This window comes from Lepus europaeus, chromosome 4 (genome assembly GCF_033115175.1).
Source record: "Lepus europaeus isolate LE1 chromosome 4, mLepTim1.pri, whole genome shotgun sequence".
Taxonomy (NCBI): Eukaryota; Metazoa; Chordata; class Mammalia; order Lagomorpha; family Leporidae; genus Lepus; species Lepus europaeus.
The window spans coordinates 88346484-88374278 of record NC_084830.1 but is presented as its reverse complement, the minus strand read 5'-3'; the positions used below and the strand labels follow the sequence as shown (position 1 = coordinate 88374278).

At 43.2% G+C, this 27795-nt stretch overlaps 1 protein-coding gene and 1 pseudogene across 1 annotated transcript in view; one reads left to right on the top strand and one right to left on the bottom strand.

The window, feature by feature from the left end:
- XKR4 (XK related 4) overlaps positions 1-27795 on the top strand; it is a 474714-nt gene that overhangs the window by 327307 nt on the left and 119612 nt on the right. The window lies entirely within an intron of this gene.
- LOC133758180 (phosphoglycerate mutase 1-like) lies at positions 568-22185 on the bottom strand (annotated as a pseudogene).

The window sequence follows — 27795 nt, the reverse complement described above, 5'->3', positions numbered from 1 at the left end:
ATGTATCACAGAAACTAAATTCGGGCTTGATCCCAACCTTTCTAGGGCCAGCTTCTCTTGGGTAAGGGAGGAAGTGGTGGTTGTGTTTTTAAGTCACTGTCCAGGTTACATTAATCTTCCACTGGAATGACTGCAGCCCCCAGGGCAGTGGCCTGACTGCAGAAGCACAGAGGACTGGCTCCTGGGAACACAGCAAACTCTCCTGCCTCTCCTAATTGGTTAAGACTTAGCATAACTCCTTCCTCTCCCAACTCCAGCAGGCGCTTAGTAAACAGTGCACTGGCAGACACGAGTGTTTGGACCTCTCAACTCTGTGGGTGAGAGGAGTCTTCCTTTAGTTGGACCGAAAGCCAGTACCTCATGGATGCCATCCTGACTAGATTTTGTGAAGGGGGCGGTGCAGGAGACAAAATGGTTGAAAGGAAAGCAGGAGCCCCCAGTCTGCAGCCGCAGCTACAACCTTAGGTGCCTACAGAGGTGGTCAGTGTGACATGTGCAGGAGACAGGTGCAGAGGATTGGGTGGGCAGGGAGGGTAGTGCTGGGGATAGTGTTCTTCCCACTTGCCTTCACTTCTTGTCCTTGCCCTGGACAGCCATAGCTTCTGTAGCTTTACCCATGGTCTCTTCATCCCCCAGGAACTGCATGGGTTTGACGGGCTTCCAGTTAGCTCCATGATACCCTCTTCAGAGAGACCCTTAGATGCTTGGCAATGCCCCAAAGGCTGTTGCTATGCCTTGCGATCAGTACCCATTTCCCCTCCTTGATGTGGAGCATGATCTCTTCATTGCAGGAGGGCAGGGCTGTGGCCATAGTGTCCTTCAGACTCTCCCAGGAGGGCAGCTGATCTCCAGTGAAGTCTGCATACTTACCATCCTTAGTGATGTTGCTGTGGAAAGGATCAGGCTCCATGGGAGGCAGAGAGATGACATAGGAGCACTGCCAGATCTTCACCTGGGCATCACCATGCTTGGTGGCAGTTTCTGCTTTACTGAGGTCTGTCACAGCCTCCCAAAGTGCAGCTTGTTGAGGCACCAAGTCCCCACAGCTGGCAGCCACATCTGGTCAGTGGCATCCAGCACCATCCAGAGGATCCAGACAGCTCTTTCCTGCACTGAGGTAAAGCAGTTGTCAGATTCATAGCCAGCATCTTGCAGGGCCTGCCTGCATGCTTTGTCTCCTCATAGCCTACCTGGCCCAGGTCAGCATCCTACCAGCGCCAAAGTGGTTCTCCAGGTTCCTGGTACTCTCGCTGGCCGGGATCAGCGCCAGCTTCTAGGCAGTTGTGGCAGTGAGACAGAGATGAGGTGCCAGCTCCATATTTAGATGTTTTAAAATATTATTTTTTACTTTCAATTTTATTGCAGATAAAATAGAAAACATCAATATGCAAAGGAGAAACTATAAATCACCTTCCTGTCACTCAAAAATATTAAAAATTCTGCCACTGAGAAATAATTAGGGATTATATATTTTTAGAAGTTATTTATTTATGTAAAAGTTGAGTTAGCAATGAAAGAGGGAGATACATAGAAAGAGAGAGAGGGAAATGGCCAGCGCCATGGCTCACTTGGCTAATCCTCCACCTGTGGCGCCAGCACTCCGGGTTCTAGTCCAGGTTAGGGCACTGGATTCTGTCCTGGTTGCTCCTCTTCCAGTCCAGCTCTCTGCTGTGGCCCGGGAAGGCAGTGGAGGATGGCCCAATGCTTGGGCCCTGCACCTGCATGGGAGACCAGGAGGAAGCACCTGGCTCCTGGCTTTGGTTGCTCCTCTTCCAGTCCAGCTCTCTGCTGTGACCCGGGAAGGCAGTGGAGGATGGCCCAAGTGCTTGGGCCCTGCACCCGCATGGGAGACCAGGAGGAAGCACCTGGCTCCTGGCTTAGGATTGGCGCAGTGCGCCAGCCACAGCAGCCATTTGGGGAGTGAACCAATGGAAAAGGAAGATCTTTCTCTCTGTCTCTCTCTCTCTCTCTCTCACTGTCTAACTCTGCCTGTAAAAAAAAAGACAGAGAGAGAGAGAGAGAAATCAATCCGTCTTCCATCTGCTGGTTCATTCCCCAAATGGCCCCAACAGCTGGGGACAGGCCAAGCTAAAGCCAGGAGCCAGGAAGTCCGCCCAGGTCTCCCACATAGGTGGCAGTGGCCCAAGCACGTGGTCCATCTTTAGCTCCTTTCACAGGCACATTAGCTGGATTGGAAGTGGAGCAGCTGGGACTCGAACCAGCACTCATATGGGATGCTAGCATTACAGCTGGTGGCTTAACCCCCTGGTCCCAGTAATTGTATTTTGATGCTTACATTTGCAGGCTTCTTTGATATTTTAATATATATTATGTTAAAATAGAATCAAACCATGGATAATGTTTTGTAACCTCTGTTTTTTGGGTAAACCCATAATGAGCTTATAGTATATGTAATTCCATATCATTTTTAATGCCACCCCACATATAGTTTATTCTTTTCTTTTCAAGTAATTCTCTATTTTTTATTTATTTGACAGGTAGAGTTACAGACAGTGAGAGAGAGACAGAGAGAAAAGTTTTACTTCCGTTGGTTCACTCCCCAAATGGCCACTATGGCCGGAACTACACCCATCTGAAGCCAGGAGCCAGGTGCTTCCTCCTGGTCTCCCATGCGGGTGCAGGGGCCCAAGCACTTGGGCCATCCTCCACGGCCCTCCCGGGCCACAGCAGAGAGCTGGACTGGAAGAGGAGCAACTGGGACTAGAACCCGGCGTCCTCATGGGATGCCGGCGCCACAGGCGGAGGATTAACCAAGTAAGCCACGGTGCTGGCACCATAATTCTCTATTTTTAAAGTCACAAATTATCATATACATTTTCTATAGTAAGTAATGCTATGACAAATACATAAAGGACTTAATCTTGATAGAAAACTAATTTTTTCTCAAAAATAAATACCTAAAAGTAAAATTGCTGAATTTAATGGTTTTTGAGACATAGTGTAAAGTTGGTCATTTTCATATACATTTCCTAAGAAGACTTCTGCAGTGTCTCAGGTTTCTCCTTCAAAGGCACAGGAGTCAGTTAGGGAAATAATTGTTACAAAACTGAGAATGGGGCAAATCTCTTGAGATGTAGGTCAGAGCACAAATAGCTCCCCATGTGAATTCAAAGAGAGGAATTCCAAGAAGTCTCCTAACTTTTTCTCTTTCCTACTTCATTGTTTCCACCTTTACACGCTATTTTAAATATTCTGTTGAGTAGCAATGGTTCATTTTTAATGAAACAAATTTTAGAGATAGCTTCATCAGAGTCTTGATTCGAACCAAAATTGTAAGGAAAGCAGACCTAAGTTTCACAAGACATGTGACAAAAGTCTGACCAAAGAGAAATTGTGAAGAGCCAAACCATACAGAAATTATGAAATACTAGCCTCCATATTAGACAGTTGTGATTTGATTTTTTTGTGTGGGGTTCTGTGCTTCATTTTTTTTCTGGATTTCTACCTAGATTAATATACCAAATAGCATTTAGCACTCTAATATGATGAAATCTAAATGACCTACCTTGCCTTCCAAGTGCTGGCAAATTCAGTAGAGGCAGCACAAGCAAGGGGAGGGAGTCACACATCCCTCCTGATGGAGTGGAACCACCACTCTCAGCACAGAGCATGCAATCAAGGGATACTTGTGGACTAGAGGGAAGAATGGAAGCCTGGTTTTTGACAAAGCCCTGTGTTAGGGGCAGACATCGTGGTGTGGAAGGTAAAGCCACCACCTGGGATGCCAGCATCCCGTAAGAGCACCAGTTCATGTCCTGCTGCTCCACTTCTTTTCCAGCTCCCTACTAATGGCCCAAAAAAAGCAGTGGAAGATGGCCCAAGTTCTTGGGCCCTTGCTACCCATGTGGATGACCCAGATGAAGCTCCTGGCTCATTGCTTCAGCCTGACCCATCTGGGGAATGAACCAGTGGATGGAAGATCTCTCTCTCTCTCTTTCTCTTTCAGTAACTCTAGATTTCAAAATAAATAAATAAATCTTTGGGGAAAAAAAGCCCTATGTAGGCAAGATTGATACAAAAACTAATGACATAGCTCTTGCGCTCACAAAATTCAATCTAAAGGAAAAAGAAAGACCAAAACATCAGTATGAATCAATGCACTATGTCCTATTGGTTGCTATTTGATATTCAATAAAGGGGCTGTAGAAAAGCCATATTGTTGGAGTTCAAACAACAAGAATATCAGGGAATGGCAAGCTGGGTCACAAATGATGCCTAACACTTTGTGATGATGAAGTGACCAGGAAAAGAATGTTCTGTGAGGAAAACACAGCAACATGAACAAAAGCAGAAGGAGAGGCGATTGGTGTGGTTCTTGACTCTGTTCAGCAGTGCTAGTGGTGGTCGTCTTAGAGCAACAGGATGATGGAGGTTGCTTACAACACACAATTAGAGTTCTTTCTAACACTTGGTAGAACTTTCTATAGCAGCATACATTCTTGCATATACCCTTTAATAGTGTTACAATCTTTTCTCCTGTATTTCTTATTTTTGAGCTTTGTTTCTTCATTGTTCAGGACTTGGGGATTTCAGTAATTAGATCAATAAGATAGTAACTCACTAGTTTGCTTAGTAAGTTCATATCTGGAGTTCAATTTTGAAGACTCAGCACTAATAGCTTTGTGAGAAAAGAATCACAAAACTCACATGGCATGTTGGCCCTCTTGGCCTGCTCTATTTACAGGTATTGGCAGAATAAGCAATGCGTGTCATGGGCAGAGTGATATTATTGATCTCTGTACTTCACATTCAATAGTCTCTGAGTCACGGTACCACCCCAAGTTATACTTAGAAGTGCAGGGAGAAACCTAATCTGCCTGTCACTGATTCAAGTGCTGGAAATCAGCTCTGTATGGTGTATCAGCCCCCAACACAGCTGTGAATAGCTTTGAATTTGAATCATTTCGAACATAATATGAAATAAGGGGCCTATTTTTAGATTCTACTTAATTATCTGCAATAATCAAGCACAAATCATGGTATTTTTCTCCTTGGTATTCCTTCTCTCGCCTCTGTCCTTTCCTCGGAGGTGTGCGGGCATGCATACACACAGGCAATGGCCCAGGCCACCTGTGTGGTGAGCACATAGTGTCATCAGTGGTCTGTGGATGGCCACAGACAGAAGAGACCTGCAGGAAAGGCCCAGGGTGGTTAGGTCACCCCTATGTGAAACAGAGAAGTAGCAATAGAAGGCCAGCCTTCTGCTGTGGGAACAGTGCCCCGGCCACTCAATGCCCTTCAGTCTTTCTCATGACTTCATTCTTTGCCTGCCTCTAGCCTCCCACATTTCAGTGCTCCAGCACTTTGCACATTGAGGGAAACAGATGCCCACATTTAGTTTCCATTTACCTGTCCTTCAGCCAGTGCCCAAACTTACAGCTGAAATTTGCTTTGACTGACTCTCAACATACTCTAATTTGTTATTTATAAACAGTAAAAATAAACACTGTGAATAGCAATCAAAATACTTGCTGAGCAGAAACAAAAAAGGAAGACAGGTGAGGTCAACTTAATAAAAAATTCAGAAGTGGCTTACTATGGTATTTTTCCCAAATTGATTTTTTTTTTGCTTAGGAAACCACAGACAGTTACAGGATAATGATTTTCTAGCCCAGTCCCAAATGAATGGGTGAACCAGGGATGCCCACATCACCAAGTGTGCATTCTGGTATACAAATATATTCTGCATTTACTTGTCAGGTTGGAGTTAGACTGAGCTTTAAATCATGTACACCAGTGTTTTCTTGATGACATCGGAGGAATAAAGAGCCAGAATCATCTCCTACTGAATGATTTGAGAAAGACTTTTTCTTTTTCTTTTTCTTAGGGTACTGCCCATACATAGGAGAGAGAGAGAGAGAGTGTGTGTGTGTGTGTATGTGAGAGAGAGAGAGAGAGAGAGAGAGAGAGAGAGAGAAAGAGAGAGCCCTGCCCCACATACTGTCAGAGCCAGATGCAAGTTAGAATGTGCCAAGGGGGTTGGGGAAGGAGCCATTGATTCACTGGATGTGTAAACGTTTGTTAGTAGAAAATCACATGGAGATTCACTCTTCAAAGCTCACAATGAGTGGCTGATTGCAAAAGGACAGGGCCTGCTGAGCACTGCCTGCCTAAGATTTTGTCAGCACTTTCATTGTGAAGCCAAATTTCCAATGCTAAAAACTCAACTGTAGAAGAAGTCTGAGGTACTGTGAGATTAAGGAGACTCCACAACTCCTAAACTTTTTAAACATAGATAATATTATCAGTTCAAACACTTGGACAATGCTATAGGGCATGGGGCTCACCGGCGGTGGGATGGAAAGTAGGGGGTTCTGGGGTGGGAAGCTCCCAGGAAGGAAGGCGTTTATTAGTTAAAACACTGTGTTAAAATTCAAATTTTAAGGGGCCAGCTTTGTGGCACAGTGGATTAAGCTGCAGCCTATGATGCCAGCATCCCAAATGGACATGAATTCCTGTACCAGCAGCTTTCTTCCAGCTCATTGCTAATGTAGCTGAGAAAGCAGTGGAAGATGGCCCAAGTACTTAATCCCCTGCTACCCCATTGAAATACAACCAAATAGAGTTCCATGTCCCTGGGTACCACCTAGTCACAGCCTGGCCCAGCCCTAACCATTGCAGCTATTTGGGGAGTGAATCAGCAGATGGAAGATCTTTCTCTCTTTGTCTCTCCCTCTCTCTCTGTCACCCTGTCTCTCAAATAAATACAACAAATATCTTCATCTAAAAAAAACAAAACTCAAAATTTAAAATCTAACACATTTTCTATGATTTGTTAGAAATATTTTTAACAAAGGTCCTTGGAACAAATGACTGGATAAATTAATGCAAAACACAGTTTCACAGTTTTTTTAAAAAATCAGCATAGGAAAGTGACATTGTTACACAAAAATTTTTGGAGTTAATTCCATTTTCTAAATTTTTGTGGACACAGAAGAAAATATTTATTTAAATTTCGGGTGGAAGAAGATGTGTTGGACATTAAGGAGGCAATGGGATGATTTCAAATGTAGAGTTGCTGGCAGAGGGGAGATGTGATAAGACATCAGGGATCAGAAAAATACAAGTCAAGTGGGAATAACATGAACTTAACCTTGAAGCTCAAAGATCCTGCAAATCACTCTTTATTCTTAAGATTCAGCAACACATCTATAAAGTCTTAATTAGGACTTGAAGTTTATCTTCATTAATTGCAACTCTCATTTACTCAATAAACATTTATTGAGTACCTATCCATGGTAGGCACTGACTTGGGTAATAGAGGAATCAAAGTGACTGTGACCATTTACCCTTAAAGAGCTTACAGTCAAGGGATGGAGAGCAGCATATTAATGAGTAAATGCAAAGGTTGTAATGAGTAGAACCAACAGAGAGTGGACACCCAAAAAAAGCAAGTGACAGATTTTGCCTGGAGAGGATTGGAAAGGCTGCATCACAATAACATGAGCTAAGTTGATTGTTGAAGTGATAAAAACAGAAAAGACCACTTAAAGAGAGCTCACTGGAGGAGAAGGCCAATTACAGTCTGGGGGACACCACCAAGAGAGGGTTGGAGTGGAAGAAAAGCCAGTGAAAGAGAAGGAAGGAGAGAGGGATAGGCATATCAGAAGATCATGAGCCAATTCAAGAAAAATGTCCTGAGGTATCATGAAGATGAGAACTGAGGGGGTAGGCATTTAGCACAGTGGTTAAAATGCTGCTTAGGACGCTGAGTCCCAAATCAGAGTGCCTGGGTTCAAGTCCCAACCCCACTCCCAGTTCCAACCTCCTTCTGACCCTGCTACCACATAGGAGACTGATTGATTGAGTTCTGGTTTCTTGGCTTTGGTCTCACCTAGCTCCAGCTGTTACAGGCATTTAGGGAGTGAACCTGTGGATGGCTTCTCTCTCTCTCTCTCTCTCTCTCTCTCTCTCTCTCTCTCTCTCTCCATCCCTCCCTCCCTCCCTCTCCCTCTTTCTCATTGTATTCCCAATAAAATGAATATTAAAAGATGAGAACTGAGAAGAGCCTGTTGGATTTGACAATAATGAGATCTCAGGAACACACACCAGAACATATCAGTGCTAAGTCTAGGAAATAAAGAATGCAGAATAAAGAACAAATAGTGGGAGAAAGGGTAGAATTTCTAGACTACAAAAGAAAAAGTGAAACCAGTGAAGTGGTTAAGATTACACATTGTAGGACAAAGACATAAACGTATGCATAGGCTGTGCAAGAGGAACTGTTAAAGCATAGACACAGAAAGTATAACAAAAGTGCAATTCTTCTCTAATACAGATCCTGCCCTGCTACCCTAATGGGATGCAGGCTAATAAGAGTGACATCACCTGGAACAGGAGGACTTGGGACAGAGCCATGATTCCAGACTCCATACCTGTGGTGAAGACCTCACTGCAGAGGAATCCCATTATGTATTTATCTTTTGAATTTTTACTCACTAGGTAACATAAAGTGTATTAACCATACTGGGCTGTAGGTCTTCTGTCTGGAAAAAAGACTGAATGATCTAAGTTGCAGTGTTGTGTCAGAAAGAAAAGAAGCCATGGAAAGAACCTCTAACTTCTGCCACCTGTAGGGTGCTCCATCTGCCTCTGTTGTCTTCTTGCTTCCTTCTTTCCCGTCTGAAATGGAGAAGCACAAGAACACACTCATCAGCTCAACAACAAAAAAAACAAACACCTGATGCAGAAATGGGCAAAATACATGCATAGACATTTCCCCAAAGGAGAAGTAAGCACATGAGAAGACACCCAACAATGCTAACCATTGAGAAAATGCACATCAAAACCATCATGAGCTACTGCCTTTCAGCCATTTGAATGGCTGCTATGAAAATGACAACTATTGGCAAGTATTTCAAGAAGTTCCAGGCCGGTGCTGCGGCTCAATAGGCTAATCCTCTGCCTTGCGGCGCCAGCACACCAGGTTCTAGTCCCGGTCGGGGCACCGGTTTCTGTCCCGGTTGCCCCTCTTCCAGGCCAGCTCTCTGCTGTGGCCAGGGAGTGCAGTGGAGGATGGCCCAAGTGCTTGGGTCCTGCACCCGCATGGGAGACCAGGAGAAGCACCTGGCTCCTGGCTTCGAATCAGCATGATGCGCCAGCCACAGCGTGCTGGCTGTGGCGGCCATTGGAGGGTGAACCAACGGCAAAAGGAAGACCTTTCTCTTTGTCTCTCTCTCTCTCTCTCACTATCCACTCTGCCTGTCAAAAAAAAAAAGAAGTTCCAATATTTCTGTACTGTTAGGGGATGTGCAAAACAGCAGCTGCAATGGAAAACAGCATGGCAGGACCTCACAATATTAAAAAGAGAATTACCATTTGACCCAGCAGTTCCATTTCTAGGTATACTTGTATATCCAAACCAAACAAGATCTCTAGGAGATGTTTGCACACCCATGTACAATATGGTACATTATGTACAGTAGCTACAACTTGGGAATAAGTGTTATCAACAGATGAATGGGTATACAATATGTAGTGTATGAATGTGGATGGAATATTACTCAGATTTAAAGTGGCAGGAAACTGTGTCTCATGCTGCAGCATGCATGAAACTTGAGGACATTGTGCTAGTCACAAAAAGATGAATTCTATGTGATTCCCCTGTATGAAGTACTTAGAGTAGCCAAATTCATAGACAGAAAGTGCAATGGTGATTGCTGGTGAGCAGAGAAATGGGAAGTGAGTGTTTAAAAAATATAGTTTCAGTTGCACAAGACAATAAGGGTTCTGGGCATGGATGGTTGTACAACATTAGGAATGTATTTAGGCCAACTCTGCGGCCCACTTAGCTGGTCCTCCACCTGCGGCGCCGGTACCCCAGGTTCTAGTCCTGGTTGGGGCGCCGGATTCTGTCCTGGTTGCTCCTCTTCCAGTCCAGCTCTCAGCTGTGGCCCGGCAAGGCAGTGGAGGATGGTCCAGGTGCTTGGGCCCTGCACCCACGTGGGAGACCAGGAGGAAGCACCTGGCTCCTGGCTTCAGATTGGCGCAGCGCACCGGCCGTAGCAGCCACTTGGGGGGTGAACCAACGGAAAAGGAAGACCTTTCTCTCTGTCTCTCTCTCTCACTGTCTAACTCTGCCTGTAGAAGGAAGGAAGGAAGGAAGGGAAGGAGGGAGGGAGGGAAGGAGGGAGGGAGGGAGGAAGGAAGGAAGGAAGGAAGGAAGGAAGGAAGGAAGAAAGAAAGAAGGAAAGAAAGAAAGAAAGAAAGAAAGAAAGAAAGAAAGAAAGAAAGAAAGAAAGAAAGAAAGAAAGAAAGAAGGAAAGAAAGAAAGATCTGTGGAGAGGCAGAAGTGGGAAAAAAAAGGAATGTATTTAATACCATGGAACTATATACTCAAAATGATTTCCCATATACTTAAAATGATTCATATGGGAAATGTGTTATATGTATTTTAGCACAATAAAAATAGAAAAAAATCAACTCCCAGTCCCCTCTCCAAAAAGAACCTAAACCTTTGGTCTGACATAATGAGAATGTTCAGTCTATGTGTGTTGTTTATTTATTAGTATTATTGTCATTGTATCTATTTATTTGAGAGACAGATAGAGACTCACACACAAACAGTTTGACATAGGTCTCCTGTCTCCCACTGGTTCCAACTCAAAATGCCAGGCCAAAGCTTGGAGTTAGGACTTAAATCTGGGTCTCCCATGTTCATGGCAGGAGCCTGGTTACTTGAGCCAGCCTCACTGCCTCCCAGGGTCTGCTTTGGGAAGAAGCTTCATCAGCAGCTGGAGCTAGGATTGAAACCAGGCACTCCTTAGTGGGATGAGGGTGAGGACAAAGTTAAATACACAATCTAATGTGTTATCTTCTTGCATCTTTTCTTCTGATTTCAAGTGGAGAAAGAGCAGCAAGTTCCTAACTTTAGGAAGAAACGGTTTCCTAATTCACAATCTATTTTTCTTTTAAATGGATACAGACCAATGTAAACTCCTTTTTTCTAACCTTGCAGTGAAATATTAACTTATCCTCCGGTCTCCTTTGGCCTTAGGTCACTTAGGCCCTCCACAACCAGCCCTGACTCCATTTGTTGCGATCTTATGCCCTCAATACCGATTGTCCCATAAGGTTTTTTGTGTTTTTTTGTTTTGTTTTGTTTTGTTGTTTGTTTTTGTTTTTGTTTTTGTTTTTGTTTTTGACAGGCAGAGTGGATAGTGAGAGAGAGAAACAGAGAGAAAGGTCTTCCTTTTTGCCGTTGGTTCACCCTCCAATGACCGCTGCGGCCGGCGCATCGCGCTGATCCAAAGGCAGGAGCCAGGTGCTTCTCCTGGTCTCCCATGCGGGTGCAGGGCGCAAGGACTTGGGCCATCCTCCACTGCCTTCCTGGGCCATAGCAGAGAGCTGGCCTGGAAGAGGGGCAACCGGGATAGAATCCGGCACCCCAACTGGGACTAGAACCCAGTGTGCTGGCACCACAAGGTGGAGGATTAGCCTGTTAAGCCACGGCGCCGGCCCCCATAAGGTTTTAAAACTCAGAAACCTTCCAGTAAATGGCACTTAGACTTGGCTCTGTCCAATGACCTATATTTTTAGCAGTAAATACTTTCAGCCTTGACTTTTTTTGAAAGAATACACATTGATGGATAAAAAAAAAAAATGTGCATTGTCTTTAAAGTTTCTTAGCACATCTCCTCCGCACTATTAGCCACTGAAAAAAGTAATTGCTATCTCGCAAGCTCATTAACATTTATGTCATATGTGTTGGGATAGCTTCTACAGTCCTAGGTACAATATGTAGGTTTCCTTAAACTGTTGGCCATGTCTTCATGCTGTTAGAGGCAGTCCAGGCTGGTACATCAATGAATCATCAAAAGTCATTATATTTCTTATCTTCTTTGTCTCTTGCTCTCCTCTGACTGTCTCTCATTCACATACACACATATGCACAAAGAAACACAAATGTCAGGCACACACTTCTTCTCAGCTTGCAGTGCAATATTTGAAAGTTATGATATTAGTAGCACCTGCCCCCACCTCTACCACCTGGAGAACAAAAGTGGTGTGTAGGCTGCCTCCTTGAGTTGTGTGGTAGGGAGGTCAGAGTCAAGAAGATCTTAGGGAAAAGCTTGGCTCCACCACTTCATAACTTGGATTTGTGCCACGTTCCTCAATCTCTCCGTCTCTTACTTTCTCATCAGAGCAGTTAGAGCTGTGCTTTGTAGGGAAGATGTCTTTGAAAATTTGCTGAGACCCCAACAGAATAAAAGCTGTCAAACTCCAAATGGTTGTCAGACAAGGCTTCCAGCCCATTCCATTGGACGACCTGAGCAGCCCTCTGGACCGAGCAGGACAGTCTTTCCAAGGCCACTGTTGCACACCATAAGACACATAGCAGCCGGCGCCGTGGCTCAACAGGCTAATCCTCTGCCTTGCGGCGCCGGCACACCGAGTTCTAGTCTCGGTTGGGGTGCCGGATTCTGTCCTGGTTGCCCCTCTTCCAGGCCAGCTCTCTGCTGTGGCCAGGGAGTGCAGTGGAGGATGGCCCAAGTGCTTGGGCCCTGCTCCCCATGGGAGACCAGGAGAAGCGGCTGGCTCCTGCCATAGGATCAGCGCGGTGTGCCGGCCGCAGCGCACCGGCCACGGCGGCCATTGGAGGGTGAACCAACGGCAAAGGAAGACCTTTCTCTCTGTTTCTCTCTCTTTCACTGTCCACTCTGCCTGTCAAAAAAAAAAAAAAAGACACATAGCAAGAGGAAATACCCAATCCTCCTTGACGCCCATATACCAGCTTTGAAGAAGCTACAGAAAACGGAACTCCATCTATAATCTCAAAGAAGAATTTTGGGTATTCCCTCTTGAGGGAGGAATGTTAGGTAGGAAGTCAGGTATGAGCTTATGTGTGTGTGACATAAAGGCCTAAAGAAAAGACATCTATGTCCAGCATATGCATCTGCATCTCAAAGTCATCTGATAACGTTTCAGGGGCAGCCCAGTTATTCACATCCTGCCCTGCCCCCTCCTACCCAATAACCTGCCAGGTGGGGGTCCCCGCCCCTTCTGCCTAACAATCTTCGTCATCCTTCCAGATAAAGCCCAGTATCTGCATTTCAAATACCCTTCTCTGGATCCTAATTCTCCAGGGGGTCTTGCTCACCCTTCCTCTAACTAAACTCCTCCTGTCTGATACCTTCAGGGGAAAACTAAGATAGGAGCTTCTTAATATCTACATCCATAAAACCCTTTGTTTCAGGAGATGTGTGAAAACAAAGACCCATCTCCATAAAAACCTCTGGCCTCAACCAGACTTCGTGCTCAGCCCTCTGCCTCTATGCTGAGTCGGCCACCTGCCTGCCCAGGTGTAATCTCTCCACTCAGCCATGTGACCTCGCTCCTCCCCCCAGTCCAAGTGACTGGACACTCTCTCTCAGGTCCTGTCTGGAGAGGTGATCATCCGTTCTTACGAATGTCCTTTCCCTAATAAACTTTGTTACTTTAATTTCTAAAAAAAAGAAAAATTTGCTGCGACCATGGGCAAGGCAGATACCCTGGCATGTGACAGGTACACAGGAAGTGTCCTCTTCCTCCTTGTCACACGGAGAATATTTAGCTGTTTGTAAGCCAAGGGACCAACTTTACAGCCAAGGCCGTGCTGTCACATAAACTCAGGAAATGAGTGCGGAATTTATCACTGCTGAGGGAGGGAAGAAGGGAAGGAGAGAGGTGGGAAACGCAGCAGGCTGAAATGTGGAAAGCCAGAGGAGCACCCAGCAGCCCATGCGTTGATGGTGACTGTGTTCTGGTGCTCCCATACTTTTCACTCTTGGGCCATCCACATGCAGTGCCTGCACCTCATGGAAACGGAGAAAAATATGAACTAGCAATCTGATATTATCAGAATGCAGAAAGGCACTTCTGGAAACACTAATTAGATTTCCTTCAGCCTTTGTTAATGCAGTGAGTTTCAGGAGATCACACCTCTCAGAACACTTATAAAGAAAATTTGTGTGCAGGACTGTGCACGAGTAATACCTGTTTGATGCTTTAGGCAACATGTTGCCATGGTACCAGTCAGATTTGGTCTTCATCAGAGAATAGAAATTAAAACTGACAGTGCTTGAGTACAAATGTTTCTGTTTGTCCCTGTGAGCAGGTTAGTGCTTGCAAAGGGAAGAGGTCTGGTTTGGTTATTATTGTTTCCTGGTTTTGAAACAATAGTACATTAAATGTGTAGGATATGATAGTGCAATACATGCAGAGAAACAAAGAATCCCCCAGAGGAACTCATTATTCTTATATATTTATACTATCAAAGGATGTGGAAACACCAAAAAGCAAGTTCTTAATGGTCAGAGTCATTGGTGTCATCTCAGAACCAAAGAGGGTTGTGGGTAACTGATGGGAAGCAAGTGCAAGATTGATCTGGAAGCCTAATTGGCTATTTTTATGGCTTTAGGATTCTGATCTTATATTAGAGCTATAAAATATCCATTGCGCTTCAGGGAACACCTGTGCATTTGGCTCTCATAATAAAAGAGACATTGGAAATCAAGAGAGGTAGCTTGCTGTGGAGAGAAACAAGAGGATGATTAGCATGAAGCTCAGGAAAGTGGTTGCAGGGGCAGGGGGAGGAGGCACAGGGAGGAAGGGGCTTCCTGGACATCAGTAACGCTCAGTTTCTTATGTTGAAAGGCCTTTTATTATTCCTCTTGCGGAGCTCCATATGGATATTACTGACACTCACAATAGACATTTACTTAAAAACCTAGAGAGAGAGAAAGAAAATAGAATATGGCAGGAAAATGGATTGGAGGCAAGGGATTAAATTTGACTTAACTGCTAGCTGGCTGAAATGGAGGCACACCACCTACCATGGCGGAGATTTGGTTTTCTCACCTGTGAAACCAGAGCATGCCGAATGGCCACTATACAAGCTTGTAGCCTGAAACCTCTCCGAATCTATGTGTATCACAGGAAATACAATATTGCTGAATTAATCATCTTAAGGAAATATAAGCACTGCCTTATACTCATGCAAAAACAAAACAATCTTACAGCTACCATCCAATCATCCATGCTGCTTTGAGTAACAGTGTGTTATTCTCTTATTCCAAATGAACTCCAATGGGTAACCCAACAGTTTGTTGGGCAGAATTGTGAATGTTTTTCACACAAGACGTTATGGAGTCAGCCACAGGGCTCTTCAATGTGGGAGCTGGAGGTTCTGTGTGTCACAGATACCCCACACTTCTCTCTCTCAAATATCTTGTTGGATTCTCTGAATGCAAAATAGCAATATAACAAACTCAAGAGACATTTAATTATACCATGTTCATCAAATGTGCAACCAGTGCCATCATGTGCTACATGTTTCTCCCAAAAGTATCCCCAAATAATTACACTTTTCAGAACAGGACTGATATCCCCTTTTAGTTTGCATCAAGAAGACAGAAACATCCTGTTCCCTTATTGTTTTAAGTCAAGAGTGCTCATTCGTTCATTTCATTCATTCATTCATTTAGGGAGTGTTCATAGAGGAACTGTCATGGGCGAGTCGTGTGCTGGCCTCTGGTTCCTACTTGATTTCTCAGAGCACAGATATGTGGTGTGATTGTTACAGATGTGGCCTGGGATAGTTCAGTAACTTTCCAGCACTGATGCTCACTCAGCCCCTTTGGATTCCTAAGTGCAGTGAGAACAGATGGATCTGGGCTGCCGTCTTCTACTTCCTATTTTGTTGCAGGCTCAGATGGAGGGATCAGCTCCTTAACCTCCATCCCAAGTGCAGTGCTCTAGTGCACCCTGTGAAGGTCCCAGGCCAATCTTTTCCCCTTGGGAGATTGTGGGAGTGTAATGCTAAGCTCTGAAACCTAGGGCAAATTTCTAAGCCTCTCAGACTGACTTATCCCTGCCCCCCGAAATAGGGAAGTATCTCCATGGTTACTGTGAATACAATGAAGGTTGATTTATGGCGCCATGCACATAAAGAGCTGGGCTCAAGGGTTGGCACTTAATATTGACTCAAAGAACATTATTTGTACTTCCTTTACTGTCCATTTAACATAATTACACACACACTTGTGCAGCAAAGGGAAAGCAACTGTGCTCAGAAAACTCAATTCTGGTAGAGCCTGAGTAAGGGAGCCAGGCAGCAATGATTTGTCTCAAATATGTCCAGGCATCCTTGGAGAATACGCAAAGCTAAGCATAGAGGTCAGTGTTGCTGCACAGCAGGCTAAGCTGCTTCTTATGACAAATCCTGGCTATTCCACTGACTGCTCTGCTTTTGACCCTGCTCCCTGCTAATGCACCTGGGAAAGCAATGAATGATGACTGGGGCACACAGACCCCTGCAAACCATGTGGAGACCAGGATGGAGTTCTTGGCTCTGGACTTCGGACTGGATCAGCGCCAGCCATTGAGCCATTTGGGAAGTGAACCGGTTGATGGGAGCTTGTCTCTCTCTGTCTCTGTCTCTCTCTCTTTCTCTCTCTGTCACTCTTTAACATAAAACAAATTATTAAAAAACTGTAAATACACTCTTAAATGGAGGGGAACAATACAGGGCTCCAAATGTGCTGTGGTGTCTAGGGAAACTGAATCAAAAGTGATGTCATCATGAGCCTGGTCTGAAAGTGATTTTATCAGTCTCCTTCAATAAGAGTTTAATATAATTATATATATATATGTTATAATTATATATATATATACACATACATACACACTCATATAGTCAGTGAGAAGTTTTCCATACATATTTGATAACATGTGAAAGAGTATAAGCCCTTATTCTTCTAATAATCAAAATTATCAATAAAGGACTTATTCATTGTAGATATTTAAAGAAATGAGAAAGCCCTCAAGAAATTAAATCTGAATTCTGTGAAATCCTTCTCACACAAAAATCCAGAGAACAACAAAAACATACCCACAATTTATTTGAACTTTTAGCTGCTGTGTTTTTCTCATTTCATTTATTTCCAGTTATTTAATAGGCAGCTGGCATTTTTATTTTATTCTATTTACTTGACAGGCAGAGAGACAGACAGACAAAAGGAGATCTTCGGTCCATTGGTTCACTCCCCTCAGATGCCCACAACAGCAAGATTAGGCTAGGCCAAAGTCAGGATTTAGAAACTCAGTCTAAGTCTCCTGCTCAGGTGACAGGCACCAGGTGAATGCATTAGGAGGAAGCTGGAACTAGGACCTGAACCTAGTCACTCCAGTACAGGATGTAGGCATCCCAAGTGGCACCTTAACCACTAAGCCAAATCCCACTCCACTCCCACTTACTTTTAATGCGTTTGATTTGTCTAGAGAATTGGTAAGTGGTATCTTGTGAGATGCTAAGTAGAATTTAAACCCACATGCAAACAGAGAAATTAATTCCATCTATTCAGTCACCCAAAGGATAGCCTAGGTACCTAACCATTCAGCCCTGGGATTTCTGGACTGTTGCAATCAATTTTACAGACCTGTCTTCGGTATCTTGAGTACTACTCTGTGCTTAGAGCCTGCTGTCGATTTACGGAATAGACCTTCAACCAAATACTGAAGAGATGATTTAGGCATTTGATAGAAGAATAGAGCTAAGTCATCTTTGAGGCTCAAATTTACTAAAAATCATGTTTATTCCAGTCTGTAAGTTAATGTTTTATTAATACTCCATTCATCCATTTTGGTGGATCTATTAAGGTAATGATTAATGTTTAAAACATTGAAAAATCATTCAAAAATGGGTGCATTGAACATCCAATGCAAGAAACTTGAAAATACATATGTTATATATTGTCAGTATTGAAGTTGAGTATAAACTCCAAATGTATTAGACATGACAAAAAGTAGGTCATTACTTTTATTTCCAGAGGAAACAATTAAAATTGTTCTGAGTATTGGAGCAGACAGTTGGCCTAGCAATTAAGATGTCCATGTCCCACATGAAAGGTCCTGTGTTTGGCTGGCGCCGTGGCTCAATTGGCTAAACCTCCGTCTGCAGCACCAGCACCACGGGTTCTAGTTCAGGTTGGGGCGCCAGATTCTGTCCTGGTTGCTCCTCTTCCAGGCCAGCTCTCTGCTGTGGCCTGAGAAGGCAGTGGAGGATGGCTCAAGTGCTTGGGCCCTGCACCCGCATGGGAGACCAGGAGGAAGCACCTGGCTCCTAGCTTCAGATCGGCGCAGTGCGCCAGCCGCAGCAGCCATTTGGGGAGTGAACCAATGGAAAAAGGAAGACCTTTCTCCCTGTCTCTCTCTCTCTCACTGTCTAACTCTGCCTGTCAAGAAAAAAAAAAAAAGTTCCTGGGTTCTATCCCCAGTTTCTGCTCCTGATTTAGACCCTGAGAGGCAGCAGTGATGCCCAAGTATTTAGGTTCCTGCCACCCGCATGGGAGACCTGGATTGCTTCCCAGGTCTCATCTTCAGCTCAGCCCCATTCCAGTCGCTGTTAGGAGAGTGAACAAGTGAATGAAAATTTGTGTGTGTGTGTGTGTGTGTGTTTGGTGGGGAGTTTTATCTGTCTCTCTGCCTGTCAAACAAATTTTAAGTTTGTTTAAATTACCCTGAATATGATGTATTTTGGATCTTTTGGATTCAGCTTTTGTAGTTTACCTTTATATTAATGATTCCAAATTGTTTTCCTCTGCTTTGGCAACAAAAATAAAAAAGTTCTTAGTTAAGAGAAGGAAACAAACGAAGTTAATTTGGAATCAATATAACATGTCTTAGTGTCTAAATATGACTTGTTTTGTGTATATTTAAGATTTTCAAGTTAAGTGCAGGTTCCAGTGATAAACATGTATGTCTACAGCATCATTTCACTGAAGCAGTTCCACCTGTTTCATGCCTCCTTTTTTAAGTATTTATTTTATTTGTTTAAAAGGCAGTGAGAGAGAGAGAGAGGGAGGGAGAAAGAGAGAAAGAGAGAGAGAGAGAGAGAGAGAGAGAGAGAGAGAGATCTTCTTTCCCCTGGTTCACTCCCAAAACAGTTGCAACAACTGGTTTGACACCAGGCTAAAGCCAGGAGCCTGGGGAACTTCATCCTGATCTTCTGTGTGGGTGGCAGGGGCCCAAGCAGTGGGGGCATCTTCTGCTGCTTTCTTGGGTTATTAGCAGGAAGAGGATTGGAGGAGTAGCCAAGACCAAAATGGGATCCTGGCTTCACTAGTGGCAGATTAGTCAGCTGCAGCACAGCATCAGCCCCAGTTTCACACCTCTTTCTATCCCCACGTGTAGAATGTGTTTTGCTTATTCTCATTTTCCAAATGGGGAATTGAAACCCAGAAGATTAAACTCTGTGGAAAAGGTCAGAACTAAGTGGAAAGGTTTAATCCGGGTCATAAAAAGAATCTGCGTTTTGTCCTCGGTGTCTTCATTATAAAGCGCCTCCAACAAAATTAAATGTGATGCAAATCCTAGGAGTTACTCCTTAAATCTTTAGAACATTATTACTGAGATGCCCTTATCAACTTTTCTCATCTTAGATGGCCAAGAAAGCACAGCAAAATTATTTATCTGATGCTGAGTTTTGATATTTTAGTAGAAGAACTCAAACTCTGACTTTTATTTTAGCTGTATTCCAATAGGGACATTAGGTAATGAATGAAGTAGTCATTGACCTGGAACAAGATCACTCTGCTGTAACATTTATTTTTAGATATCCACTTTTAAAAAGCAATTGTTAATATATTCCAATGAACAAAATGCTGGCTACCAGGATTTGAGAAGCAGAATAAAATGTAATCCCGAGTTACTGAAGGCTGATATACTTGGGGTGATATGGCTGAGGTGGTTTGTTTTAGTTCACGGCAATAAAAGCAACCAGGTGTTTCTTAATATTGCCAACAGAAATGCAGTAGAGATGTTAAAGGAAGGAGGACGAAGGAAAGAGGGCATTTGGAAGGGCAGAGGCTTGATTCTGGAAAAGTTCAGTTAGGTATTTATTCCATTGACACAGCAGCCTAAAGGTGGAAAATTAGTCTGTATTTTATTATCCAAAACTGGATGCATTCCCAACCAATACCAAGTGTAATGGACTTGGTATTCTGGAAAGTTCCATCTATTAACACTTGGTTTTCTTAGCATCTTTTTTTAATCACTCAGGATTTTAGATACATGGCTTCATTAACACCCCAAATATTCTAAGCTAAAATTTGGATTGTATAAAATGTGCAGATGTATACACCAGTAACTGGGGCAAATGTTGAGTGAATAAATAAGTGAGCACACGTTCCAACTAAGACTGAAAGAACAAGTGCATTTACCTCGCCTTTGACCACCTAATTACAACTCTGACCTGATGAGGCATTTTGCACATCTCAAGTCTGTGGCATGGTTTCTGATCCTTGGTAGACACAGCAAAGAAAGAGAGAGACTGAAGAGTGCCTGGAAGAGAGACAAAGCGTAGGGCAGCAAATCACTTACTTAATCAAATGTAGTATATGCCATTGAGATGCTCTTGGTTTAGGCATTCTGAGTTTTGGGGGAAGCAGGATTCGTGTTCTTAATTTTTTGTTCTGATTTTTATTTCAGGCAAATTTGAACTATAATTTGGAATTTGCTAAGATAGAATTTCTGAAGCAGTCTCTATTTTTCTAATAATTAAAACAGTGTTTTGTTAATGTTTTAATTTCATTTAATCCTCCCAGCTGCCTTTGAAGTTCTATTATTATCCCAATCATATGGGTCTGGAGAGAAGATTGACTAGGTACTTTATTATCCCAATGTCACTGATTAGGAAGCAGAGGTGCAGAAATGTAACTTGCTTAAAGTTATAGGAATAAAGAGAACAGAACCAAGTATCATAATCAGAAATCCAGCACCAGAGACAACACATGTAGCCCAGCATCATACAGGAAGCCATATTGACTTAGAAATCATCTCATATTCTGCCCTACATATTAATATAAAACTACTGAGAGGAAGCACCAAGTGAGAATTTGGAACCATATCTGCAAGTGTCCCTTGCAAATTATCTTTGGTATTATTGCATCATTTGGATGTAGAATAGGACTCAGAAAGTGTGATATTCATGGAGAGGATGGGGTACTTTTCAACAGGAAAAAGCAACACCTGTCAAGGTACAGGGCCTGTTTCAGGAAAAGCTAATTGTTCTGAGCAACTGCTAGTAATGAGGGTGGTTCTAGAGAGGATGTTGTTGGCTAAGTTTGGAGGACTGTGTTGGAATCAGGTCTTCCTTGAGGCCAAAAAAGGTCATAATTCAGGGAAAATACCTGTCCACTTTCTAGAGGAAAGGTAAGCGCACATGGCAGAAAATGGGTGAGTCAGCAAGCGTGTCATTTATTTCCTATCATTTTATTGACTGGCTGATTACAGTAGAGTGAGAATGATTGTAGGGGCTGGCACTGTGATGTAGTGGGTAAGGCCATTGACTGCAGTGCCAGCATCCCATGTGGGTCCCAGTTCCTGTCTGGGATGCTCCACTTACAATCCAGCTATCTGCTATGGCCTGGGAAAGCAGTGAAAGATGGCCCAAGTCCTTGGACCCCTGCACCTGTATGGGAGACACGGAAGAAGCTCCTGGCTCCTGGCTCCTGGCTCCTGTCTTTGGATCGGTTGCAACCATCTGGGGAGTGAACCAGAGGATGGAAGACCTCTCTCGCTCTCTCTCTGCCTCTGCCTCTCTGTAATTCTGCCTTTTAAATAAATAAAATAGATCTTTAAAATGTAAAGTTAGAACAGCAAGTTCTAGAAATACTAGCCTTCTAGCTTCCCATTTGAACTGCTGAAATATTTTTACCAGGGGAGAAAGAGTAGCCAAAAGAAAGGTTGAGAAATGACAAGTTCAGGTGAGAACTCAGTGCTTTTGGCTGTGTTTGTTTTTAACTGAAGCATTGGATAGAATGATTAGGGAGTTAGGTTTATTCTGACTGGAGGAAAAAGATCTCTGATAATAGTGAGGCAGAAAAACACCCGGAGATATTTCCCTACAAATTGGTAAACAGGGAATTAGGCATAATGACAGTAAATATAGGCTGTCAAGAAAACCAATCAAAGCCAATAGCTGACAGCAACTACAAGGTACCTCTGAAACAATCTATCAGCCCACACACGTGTGTTGATAAGGTTACAAAGCTGATTCTCTAGCAAATATATCCAATTTACAAATTTCCGGTAATTTTTGTCACCTCCAAGGCAGACTCCATGAGCAAGCTCAGTGAGTTATTCTCATGACTATAAACATACCTCCTTCCTGAGAATTGCCGTCATGGCTGATGACTGTTCTTTTCAATGGCCTTAATACAACAGTAGGTATATCTTTTCTCTGTAGGAGTAGATGTGATTTTTTTTCTTTTGAAAAATCATAGTTAAATCTTGTGAGTGGCAACAAGCACTAATTATGATTTTATTTTTTAAAGATTTTTTTATTTATTTGAAAAGTAGAATGAAACAGAGAGGAAGAGACAGAAAGAGAAAGAGATCTTCTGGCTGCTGATTCACTCCTCAAAAGGCCACAACAGCCAGGGCTGGGCCAAGTCAAAGCTGGAAACACAGAACTCCATCAGGTCCCCCACGTCAGTGGCAAGGGCCCAACACTTGGGCTGTCTTCCATTATTTTCCCAGGTGCATTAGCGAGGAGCTGGGTTAGAAGAAGAGCAGCCAGGACTTGAACTGGTGATTTGATATGGAATGCCAGTGTGACCACAATAGCAGTTCCTAAAAAATGTGATTTTAAAGAAAGAGATAGGTGTCACTGGCCGGGTCAGTTACTGGCTCTGAAGGTCCCTTCATCCTAAGCCACACCTACTGTCTGCTCTCATCTATCTTGGATTCCCCATCATTTGTTATGAGTATTGGTATCAGCAGCTTTAGAGTACCTAGCACATAATAACCACTCAGTAAACATTTCCTGAGTAAATAAATGGAGTGTACTGACTCCAAGGAATATTTAGCAAAGTAACATCAGAGAAGAGAGTAGACAGAACAGCCTCTCAAGAAGTTTGGCTTGAAAGATCAACAGCTGTCATGTTGATATGTATGTTTTGGTATAAATGTTTAAAAATTGGTCTATCTATAGAGTCTTACCATTTAGAAAATACATAACCACACTGATATGTACATATTATGCTGAATCCATTAGAAAGAACCAAAAGAAAAAAACATTCCATTATACCAACCAAAAGAACCCAAAAACAAAAAGAACTGGCAATAAATGTGATAGAAACAAAAATGTATATTATATCTCCAAGTTCTTTGTTCTGCCTTTATTTTTTTTTCTCCTGTTAACTTCTTATGTATTTCATCTGTGTGATTTTAAATATCACTTCCTCCAAAACATGTTTAAAGTGAGTAAAAAAGCAGAGCAGCTGCCGTGTGAAATGGAATACACCCATGCCTAATAAAATGTCAAGACATCAAAATTCTCATCCATTTTATAGAACTCGGGAATAGCAAATAATCACCAATGTGAGCTGAAATGTCCACATATTTCATGCTGCATTTAGAACATTCAGATCCTCAGGGCACCCTTCCTGGGATCAGAGGGGTGTGTTGCAGCACCACTTCACTGCTGAGTCCCCTGGGCCCTTTCTGAGCCCGCCTCTGAGTGCCCCCTCTGAATAGGGCATTCACACATGATGTGGCAAAGCCCAACAGTGCCTGCAGAGGGAGTGCTGCCCCTCATCTTTCTTCATGGCTGCTCGTCTCCAGGAGCTAATTAGCACAGCTCACAAAGCACTGATTAAAGCCTTTTTATAAAAACCTCATCTACGGTCTGGACAGAGCTGAGCCAGAAAGACATTCATTCCAGTAATGGCCCAGCAGACTGACACCTTAGGCAATCTGGGTTCCTGCTTTCCTAATTGCTGATTCAATAAGAAGTTTCTGTAGTGTTAAAGTCCTACCTGTTGTTGCCTTAATGGAAAATTGGAGGATATTTCCACTCGTGTTGCCTCTTTGGCAATTTGGATTTGATATATTATGGGATATAGTAGCAAAAATCAGGATGCAGCTGGATAAGTCAGAACATCTCAGCATTCCTGCCTTTCACCATGGGAAGTGAAAGCACAAACCAAGCACACGGACACATCTTGTTCTAAATGGAGAAGTTCACTCTCCTAATGTGTTTATTTCCTTCTGTTTGTAAACTTTTTCTCATATTTATTCTTGGAAGGAACTTCATCCTAACATGTATGAACAAGAGTTCTCTCTTATCCGTGGGGAACATGTCCCAATACCCAAGTAGTTGCCTGCAACCTTACATAGCCCCACCCTGGAAACAGGATACTTCAAGAAGTTTGTGAGAATGGAATTAGAAGATAAGTTTAGTTGGATGAAAAAAGTTTTTGAAATCCATGCAAGTTCTTCATACAAACAATTTCAATGTACCTTTCGAACACCTCTCATACAAATGGATTTCAAAAAAATTTTAGGCCCAAATAAGGTCATCTTTTAATTTCATTTTCCTTGAATCTTTTTGAATACCCTCTTTCAAATTTTTTTATGTATTTAAAAGGCAGCATTATAGAGAGAGGGAGAGAAATAGAGAAGAAGAGAGGTCTTCTATCTGCTGGTTTACTCCCCCAAATGGCTGCAATGGCTGGGGCTGCTTGAGGCCATAGGTGGAAAAGGCCCAAGCACTTGGACTAACATCTACCATATTTCCAGGGACATTAACAAGGTGCTGTATCAGAAGTGGAGTCACAGGACTCGAACTGGCACTCATATGAGATACCGGCATTGCAGGTGGCAGCTTAACCTGCTGCACCACAATGCTGACTCATTAAGTACCCTCTTATATACTATTCTTTTTTCATACATGCAGTGACGTGGAAATGATGGCCATCCTGGGTGAGGACAACCCCAGAAAACAGCATGCAATTTAATACTCATGGATTGTTCCTGGAATCTTCTATTTAATATTTTTTGATGTGTTTAATTATGGGAACTGATGCTTTTAAATACAAAACCACAGATAAGGAGGATTCCTGTATATAGCATTCCCTCAGTTCCCAAAAACCCAGATCTAACTCTTTCTATCATATACCAAATATCTGTAACTCCTACAGTTATTAACAACTATTATATGTTGTACAACACACCATATGAGGTCATAGAAAATCCATATCTTGGTCTTAATTTGGCAGTTTCCGGGAAGTTCTGGCTGAGCTGTCACTGAGTCTTACTCTGGTCTTCCTAGTAAGCTTTGGGGAGGGGGTTGTCAGCCTCTGCTGATTGCAAGCTAATTGCTTTTGACAGCATCCCGCAGCATGAATTGCTTCAAGGTTTGAGCAGATGAAAGTTGTGCCCCTCTACAGGATAGTACATTGCCCTTCTTTGAGGCTGCTTTGACCCACTAGGGTTCTTCCCAGTCCTAAATTGTCCTTGAGTCTCTCTGTTACTTCTTACTGATCTACCTTCTACTCTTTGCATAAGTATCATGAATGACTTTAATTGCTCACCACCAGCATCATTGGTTTTGATAGTGCCCTTGGGTATAAACTTCCATGTGTTCTGTTCCAAATAAAGGTGCTCCTTATAGACAAAGATGTTGTGTTCCCTCTACTAAGCCCTGCCTCTGCCCCTAGGCAAAGTTCCTGTGCTACTACTGTGGAGCTGAAGCTGGGGAGAGCAACCCACTTCTCCTGGAATAACAACCCTGCTCTAGTATTGGGCGTCTGATGCAGAAGCCCTAGTCCTATCAGTGTGTCTCTCCCAGCAAGGAATTTTTTTCCTTCTGAGTGAACTGGGGCAAGGGAGACCAGGACAGAGGGTTCTCAGTCAGCCCTGTCTAGATTAGAACCTTAATGTGAAAATGGGCCTCATCCTCTTGGTTGTACCTACCTGGAACAGAGCTGCTACAACACAAAGCTAGGAGAATGAGATATGGCCACAGCCTGCCCCTCCCAGGGTGACCCTGTAGATCTAGATTGAGTGATAGGAAAAGAGGGGGCCCCACCCTCTTGCCTCTACCTGTTGTGGGCAACTTGGCCCCAGTGGAGCTTTTTTCAGGTTTTCCTCTCCCAAAGAGAAAAGAATTCAAGGAAGAGGCATGAAGGTGAACAGGAAAGCAGGATTAATTTAAAGGGAGAGTAAACACGCAGACGTTAAGTGCAGGCAAGCTGTCTTCATGAGGAAGGAAGAGCTGCTGCCTGCACCAAAGTTGGGGTCAACCTTTAATGGGGTAGGGAGTGCTGCCCTAATTGGAGCAGAGTTTGGACAGGGCTTGAGTATTGCTCACTTCAGTGTTCCTGTTTTTGGACTGTTCGAAGTGCCATGATGTTTCCACATGGGGCTGCAGCACACAGGTGATCATCTCTAGGAAGGTGTCATGGCCTCTCACACATGATGGGAAATGAGACTTAGGTGCATGGCGGAATATGGGTGTGCCAAGACTGCAGCCATGTTGGATTGGCAAGGATTGGGGTGGGGTTTGGGCAGCACAGGGCTGGGACACATATGCCACTGGCAGTCCCTCAGCTCCTCTTTGCTCACTAGCTACCTCCTTGGTCACAAAATATCAATCCAGAATGGAGCTTCTGTCACAGAGTTGGGAGAAAGGAGGGTGAATGAAGGCAGAATATATAGTTCAAATATCACAGTTTCTTGCTCTTCCTATAATGATTTAGCAGACTTCCTTGAATAGATGGTTTGCCATTTGGTGTAATCCCTAGGGATAATTTTCAGATACCTAAGCGGTTTTATATATATATATATATATATATATATATATATATATATATATATATATAATTTTCATCAGTGGTTGTTTCATTATGGGGAATCTGACTAGCTGCTAACTCAGCCATTTAGAAGTCAATCTCTACATTTCAGTGCTTCCAATCATGGTGACCTCAACATTTACCTTCTGTTCATTGTGGGCTTGAAAAACTGTCACTTGATATTAACTAATATATTGCTTTATAAATTCTAATACATGTATTCCAGCATCCCAAGAAGATAATTTTCCTCTAAGGCCAAGAAATATCTCTTACATTTAATGGCACATTCTGAAAAGACTTCCTCTGGAATAAAAAGAAAAAGCTATTTTATGCTCTTAGATTTACCACATTGACAGCTATCTTAGTCTGTTCAGACTGCTGAGCAAACTACCATAGACTAGGTGGCTTAAAACAACAGAAATGCATTTATCACAGTTCTGGAGGTGGGGAAGGCCAAAATCAAGGTGCCATCAGTTCCAGTGTCTTCTAAGGGCCCCCTTCCTGGCTCTCAGCTGGGTGCCTTCTTGCTGTGTTCTCCCAGGGTGAAGAGATAAAAGCACTCAACTCGGGACCAGCTTTGTGGCACAGTGGGGTTAGCCTCAGCCTATCTCCCACATCAGAGTGCCAGTTTGAGCCCCAACTGCTCTGCTTCTGATCCAACTCCCTGCTAATATGTCTGGGAAAGTAGTAGGTGATGTCCTGAGTGCTTATGACCCTGCCACCCACATGGGAGACCTGGATGGAATTCTGGGCTGATTTCAGCCTAGCCCAGCCTCAGCTGTTTTGGTATTTGGGGAATGAATCAGAGAATGAAATCTCTCTCTCTCTCTCTCTCTCTCTCTCTCTCTTTCTCTTTCTCTTTCTCTATCTCTTCCACCTTAATAAATAATTTTTTTTAAAAAGTGCTTCATTTTACCACTTTTTAAAAACACTAAGCTGAGTACTCTACCTTAATAACCTAATCAGCTCCCAAAAGTTCTCACCTCCTGACGCCATCACTTCTGGGGTTAAGATTATAACACACAAATACTCAGACCATCACAAGAGACTTCTTCAGCCAGGTCCACTTCACAGGACAATGGGGAAGTAGTGGGTTCTATTAATCCCATATTAAAATCTGTCATCCTAGCATTGCACTCATGCATTTAATTGCAATTAA